The sequence below is a fragment of the Nicotiana sylvestris genome, chromosome 4, assembly GCF_000393655.2.
Source record: "Nicotiana sylvestris chromosome 4, ASM39365v2, whole genome shotgun sequence".
Lineage (NCBI taxonomy): Eukaryota > Viridiplantae > Streptophyta > Magnoliopsida > Solanales > Solanaceae > Nicotiana > Nicotiana sylvestris.
In genome coordinates, this window is record NC_091060.1 from 159645194 (window position 1) to 159652370 (window position 7177).

A 7177-nucleotide genomic window follows, 5' to 3' on the forward strand; every position below is an offset into this window, starting at 1 on the left:
AGTCAATTGAACCTACGATGAGAAAACCCATGTACAACAAATTTTATAAAAATCCAGAAGTGTACGGAGTGATATTACACTCCTAAAGGATATTGACATGAGAAATTGGAATCCCAAGCCCGTATGACTGAATAAGAGCAGAGAACTTATGAGGTTAATACCATGGTGACTTAAATCCCCCTAATAGTTGAACATATATATGAGGGATAGAGACTTGAGGCATATGTCCCTGAAGTTGCTAAATTCAAGACTTGTGTCAAAATCCGGGACATTCGCCCCAAGTGGGGGAGGAAGGCCATAGTGAGGCCACTTAAATACAACGAAACAAGAGTAAGACCATGTAGCTATGATGTTTAAATATTTTGTTGAAGACATGCGTAGTCTAGAAAAGTGATAATGGATAACGTGATTATCTGAAAGGTTATGCTAATGATAGACCACTAGTACCCCCAAAAAGGTGGACGGTTAAGGAAGGTAAATTCTTCATACATGGCAATGTGAATGATAGGGTCAACGATTCTAGAAACTAAGAGTATGTTTGTAAAGGGATTTTATACTTGTTAGAGGGTCAGGAACAATGGAACCTAAGGAAGTACTATAGGTCAAATATGGAAGGTTGCAAGTTTTTAGAATGGGTTAATCATAGATTTGCGATTTAACCAAAGTTCCAATACGTTAAGAAAGGCGGAACGAGTGGGAGAAATAAATGTGATGCTATAATAACCCAAGAGGGTATTTGGGCTTGCTAAGAGCCTCAAAAGAAAAAAAATCTTACAAGCAAAGAAGTGTTATGTGATATGCGGATGAACACGTGATATATGGGAGACATGACCAGGAGATTAATGATGAGAGTGCAAGTCTCTCCTAGGAGACAAGAAGTTATGAAAGAATAGTCAATTGAACCTACGATGAGAAAACCCATGTACAACAAATTTTATAAAAATCCAGAAGTGTACGGAGTGATATTACACTCCTAAAGGATATTGACATGAGAAATTGGAATCCCAAGCCCGTATGGCTGAATAAGAGCGGAGAACTTATGAGGTTAATACCATGGAGACTTAAATCCCCCTAATAGTTGAACATATATATGAGGGATAGAGACTTGAGGCATATGTCCCTGAAGTTGCTAAATTCAAGACTTGTGTCGAAATCCAGGACATTCGCCCCAAGTGGGGGAGGAAGGCCATAGTGAGGCCACTTAAATACAACGAAACAAGAGTAAGACCATGTAGCTATGATGTTTGAATATTTTGTTGAAGACATGCGTAGTCTAGAAAAGTGATAATGGATAATGTGATTATCTGAAAGGTTATGCTAATGATAGACCACTAGTACCCCCAAAAAGGTGGACGGTTAAGGAAGGTAAATTCTTCATACATGGCAATGTGAATGATAGGGTCAACGATTCTAGAAACTAAGAGTATGTTTGTAAAGGGATTTTATACTTGTTAGAGGGTCAGGAACAATGGAACCTAAGGAAGTACTATAGGTCAAATATGGAAGGTTGTAAGTTTTTAGAATGGGTTAATCATAGATTTGTGATTTAACCAAAGTTCCAAGACGTTAAGAAAGGCGGAATGAGTGGGAGAAATAAATGTGATGCTATAATAACCCAAGAGAGTATTTGGGCTTGATGGAGAGCCTCAAAAGAAAAAAAATCTTACAAGCAAAGAAGTGTTAAGCGATATGCAGATGGACACGTGATATATGGGAGACATGACTAGGAGATTAATGATGAGAGTGCAAGTCTCTCCTAGGAGACAAGCAATTATGAAAGGAGAGTCAATTGAACCCACGATAAGAAGACCCATGTACAACAAACTTTATAAAAATCCAGAAGTGTACGGAGTGATATTACACTCCTAAAGGATATTGACATGAGGAATTGGAATCCTAAGCTCGTGTGGCTGAATAAGAGCAGAGAACTTATGAGGTTAATACCATGGTGACTTAAATCTCCCTAATAGTCAAACATATATATGAGGGATAGAGACATGAGGCATATGTCCCTGATGTTGCTAAATTTAAGACTTGTGTCGCGCACCTAGCAGCCCTATTAATACCCCAAGGCCGGGTATGGAGAGTCTCTAAGTCATTTTTTTGAGCTAGGGCTTGCTCTATCAAGGGGAATCCGTCCTATACTTCCCTCCTATGATCCAAGGTAATGTTTTTGGAGTATTTTGAGTTGATTACTACTCCTAAACACTTATATTAACAAGGATTGATCTTGAAAATCCATAGATTCCCATTCAAATCCCTAAATTGATCAAGAACACTACAAATGGGGATTCTCAAGATTCTTACTACAAGAGGTATGTCTATCATCCCTAACTACTCTATGGTGATTATTTATGTATGATATATATGGTAGAACTCATGGGATGGTGATTGGAAGCCATAGGTGTCTAACCTAGGTTGTGTTGGTGTTGTAGAGATTGTGAGATGGGTTATTGAGGTATGATTCTTGGGTGTAATAGTATTATGTATACATGCATGTACAAATTAGGTTTATGGGAAGATTGTTGAACATAAATAAGTAAATATTGGGTTGGGGAATGAAGGGAATCTTGTAAAAGAGATTTGAAATCAAGATTCTCAACTAGTATTTGATAAAATGCTCAAATGAGCTGAAACCATGAATATCTTCCTAATTTGTATTCAATTTTGTTATGTCTCAAGTAGATTGGTATTGCTAGAATTTTTGGATTTACTATCTTTCTTATTGTCTAAATAAATAAAAGCATGGCTTCCTTATTCGTATTGAGATGGGTAGAAAGTGTTTGATAAGGCTTGCTCAGTTGGGTTTACTCAATTAAGCGCCGGTCGCGCTTCCCGAGATTTGGGCGTGACAGTTTTGTTCGTTGGCTCGGCTTGTTCGTTTCCACTTGGGTGATACGGTGTTGATAAGATCCATTTTATTTTATGTTCTTTGAGAAACTTTGTTACCTTTCTGCCGCTGAACTGCTTTCCGTTGTCACATACTATTTCGGCAGGTATACCGAATCGGCATGTGATGATCCCAAATGAAGTCTATAACTTCTTTTTCTCTGACTTTCTCGAAGGCCTTTGCTTCCACCCATTTAGAGAAGTATTCACTTGATAACTAGGGATTATAGTTCATTTTACACTCCCCTTTACTTGAGTTTTGATTAAAAATGAATACAAAATAGTCCCAAAGGTTTACATGTTGTACTTGTTCGCAGGGATTGGTCAAAGAGGTGACAATTAGTCAAAACCAACTCAAAAAGAAGTGAAACATGCACAAGTACCAAGAATAAGTCAAAGCACAGTTGCAGCAGACCTATCGTGACCGTAATCCATTTAGTGCGGTCCGCGGTGAGGAGATTCAGAGAGGTGCTATTTTGGAAGCTCAAGCACTACGACCGCAAACCATTTGTGCGGACCGCAGTAGCCTCACCACGACCGCAATCGAGTTTATGTGGTTCGCGGAGCAGAGATTCAGAGAGCTGGGATTTCAACTGTTGGAAGCCAATGCGGTCTGCGGTCCTTTTTGTGCGGACCAAAGTTGAAGTCACCGCGGCAACGGTTACATTTTATGCGGTCGCGGTGCCGGATTTAGAGAATGATTAATCAAGCCAAGAAACCTCATAACTGTCCGCGGTGCATTTTATGCGAACTACACTACCTTGTCAAGGGTATAAATACTTTCTTTTCATATTTTTATGGTATCTTTTGAAATCTACAAGGGACCAGAGCATGTGAACGGATTTTTATGTCCATTTTGAGTAATTGTAGCTAGATTTGCACTGAATCTTCTTTATCTTAGATTGTAATTAAATCTTATGGGTTATTCTTCATCTATTTCTCTGTTTTCTTCCATTATTATGAGTAGCTAGACCCATTAGCTAGGGTTGTGGCTCAACCCTAGTGTGGGTATTTGATGGGTCTTTTGATTTAAGGCTTAGATGTTTATGGGTAGTTGATATTTGGACTAATTTGTGCTTTGCATGCTGAATTAGTGGTTGCAAACACTAATTTGTGCCTATTTGACTTGGGTTCTTCTTGAGAAAGAGAGCTTGAGTCTAGGAAAATCAGTCCAACAAGGAATTAGGGTGTAATCACGAGATTGATAGCCCCAATTAAAGGATTAAACCTAGAGATAGTAACACCCGACTTGATCCTATATTGCTTGCACAATTTTGACACCCAATTGGTCTTGAGAAAGTCAATTAAGGCAAAGTCACTCAAGATACCGAGAGGTATAGAGTGAGTAATTTCGTGCATTGGCTATATCGCAATCCCCAACACAACTTCTTTGCCTTAGGCTTTAGATCCCGTCAAGTATTCACCTAGGAGAAAGTCACTTCCCTAGTGCCTCTTTAACTATTTAGAAAATCCTACAAACAATTATTCTTAGTTTAATTTAGCTTATAATTAGCATAAATATTAGAAGTAATAACCAACCAAAAGATGATTAGAAGAGTAATTAAGAGCACTACGCATTTCTAGTTTAGATAGGAATCCAAATCCCACTTCTAGCTCCCTATGGATTCGATCCCGACCATCTCGGGTAAAAGCTGCTTCGACCGCTCTCGCCACTTTCTAGTGGTGTAGGGTTGGCTCTGATCACTTTTTCGTGGCGTTGCCGGGGAGCTAACGGTTTTAACTATCTATCTAAATAGTTTTATGTATTGTTCTTCTTTTCTTTTGCGTTACTAATTTGTGTGTGTCGCAAATTCAGGTACAAAATGGCAGCAAACAACGCACCTCTTGGAGATATTCCGTCGGGGGAGGAGGTAGATGACATTATTGATGATGAGGTTCCTATTGTACCTCAGGGACAAAGGAGAGGCCGCCAGACCAATGATAATGTTCCAAACCCTCCCCCGCCACCTCCAAGAGTGGCTCCTCGAGTGTTTCCCAACCAAGGATATGCTAGTGCAATTGTCCCACCCCGGATCCGGGCGGGCAATTTTAAAATTACAAATGTGATGCTGACTTTGTTGGAACAACAAGGGTATTTCACGGGTGCTCCCAATCAAAATGCTTACAAACATCTCAAGGGTTTTGTGGATACCTATTAGGGGAACAAGCAAACTAATATGTCAGAGGATGCACTTTAGTTGAGATTATTCCCTTTCTCACTTAGAGGGAAGGCATTGGATTGGCTTGAACGACTTCCCAACCATTCCATCACTACTTGGGATGAGTTGGTGGATAAATTCATTGCAAAGTTTTTCTCGTCGGGGCACATGGCAGCATTGAGGGATAAGATCTTAACTTTCAAGCAGGAACCCACCGAACCATTACATGAGATATGGAGAGATACAAAACCATGGTAAAAGAATGTCCCAACAATGATATGACTGAGGCAATGATACACCAGACATTCTACCAGGTCATTAACACAACAAATCAGTGCATAGTGAACCAACTCACTGGGGGTAATTTCATGAAGCTGTCTTATGATGAGGCTTGTGACATTCTTGACGAGATGACTGACATGTCCTCCGCTTGGCAAAGTAGAGCCAATGTGCCACAGGGTGACCCCACGGTTACTCACTTGCACAAAGAGCTACATGATCATGGGCAGGTAATAGCAGAGCTAACAACAACAATGAACAAGCTAGCAAAGGCACAGTTACAACAGGTTCAAAATCCACACCAAGTAAATACTATGGAGGGTGTCAACATGTTAGTGAATAGAAGAAGACAAAGAGGTCAATAGAACCAAGGGAGTTCGGATCAATATGACAATGATAGTGGTGGATTCTAAGATGATGGTTATGATGATCAGAATGAAGACGTGCAATACGTGAATAACTATCAAGGCCAAATGGGCAATTCTTCCAACCAACAACAATGGAGACCCCAAGACAATTGGGGCAATCAACAACAATAAGGGAATAGTTACTGGGGAACAACAACCAAAATTCCAATTAGGGCAATCAGAACAATCAGGGTAATTGGAATAGCAACAACAACAACTGGGGTAGTAACAACAATTAGGGTGGTTGGAACAATGGCAATCAAGGAAATCGGGAGCAAGACTTTCAAAGGACCCCAATGTATCAACAATCGAACAATCTACCTCCATTTACATCTCAAGGTCCTAGTTCTTCCAACAATGAAATAGGGAGAATTGAAATGATGTTTGAACAGATGATGAAAAAGAATGCGGGCTCTGATGCTCAGTTGGCTTCCCACAACACTTCAATCAGAAACTTGGAGGTTCAATTAGGCCAAATCTCACAATCCTTAAATACTCACCCTAAGGGGGCTCTACCAAGTGATACAGTAGTGAACCCGAAGGGTGGGAACAATTACAAGCATGTAATGGCGGTAACTACAAGAAGTGGACGAGGCGGTGATGTGAATGCCTCTAAACAAAAAGAAATTTTGAGTGATGAAGTTGAGTTGCAAGAAGATGAGATTCATTTGGTGGTTGAAAATGTGATTGCTGAGAACGTGAATGAGGAAGTGAGGAATGGTATCCAAGATGCCGAGGTGGAAACTCATAATAACGTGAACCCGTCTAGGGAACATATAATAGACATGCCGGAAATGATTGTGCCTAAAGTCAAGGCTCATTTGCCAAGGCCACCTCCACCTTATCCTCAAAGGATCATGAAGCAGAAAAATAAGAATCAGTTTAAGAAGTTTATTGACATGATGAAGAGCTTATCCATTAATGTGCCTTTGGTGGAGGCTCTACAGCAAATGCCAGGTTATGCTAAATTCATGAAGGACTTGGTGACATAGAAAAGATCCATGGGTTGTGAAACTATCAAGATGACCCACCAAGTTAGTGCAATAGTGCACTAAATGGTCCCGAATCTAGAAGATCCCGGTGCTTTCACCATTCCTTGCACCATTGGGAGTGCGGACTTTGCAAAAGCTCTATGTGATTTGGGGGCAAGTATCAACTGGATGCCCTACTCAATTTTCAAGACTTTGGGTATTGGGCAACTGAGGATGACTTCTATGAGATTGCACATGGTGGATAGAACTATGAAGAGACCATTGGGTATCATTGATGATGTTCTTCTCCGGGTGGAAAAATTTATCTTGCTAGCTAATTTTGTAATCGTGGATTGTGAGGTAGATTATGAGGTTCCAATCATATTGGAAAGACCTTTCCTTGCTAATGGGAAGGCCTTAGTTGATGTGGAAGCAGGGGAACTCACATTCCGGGTGGGTGATGAGAATGTGG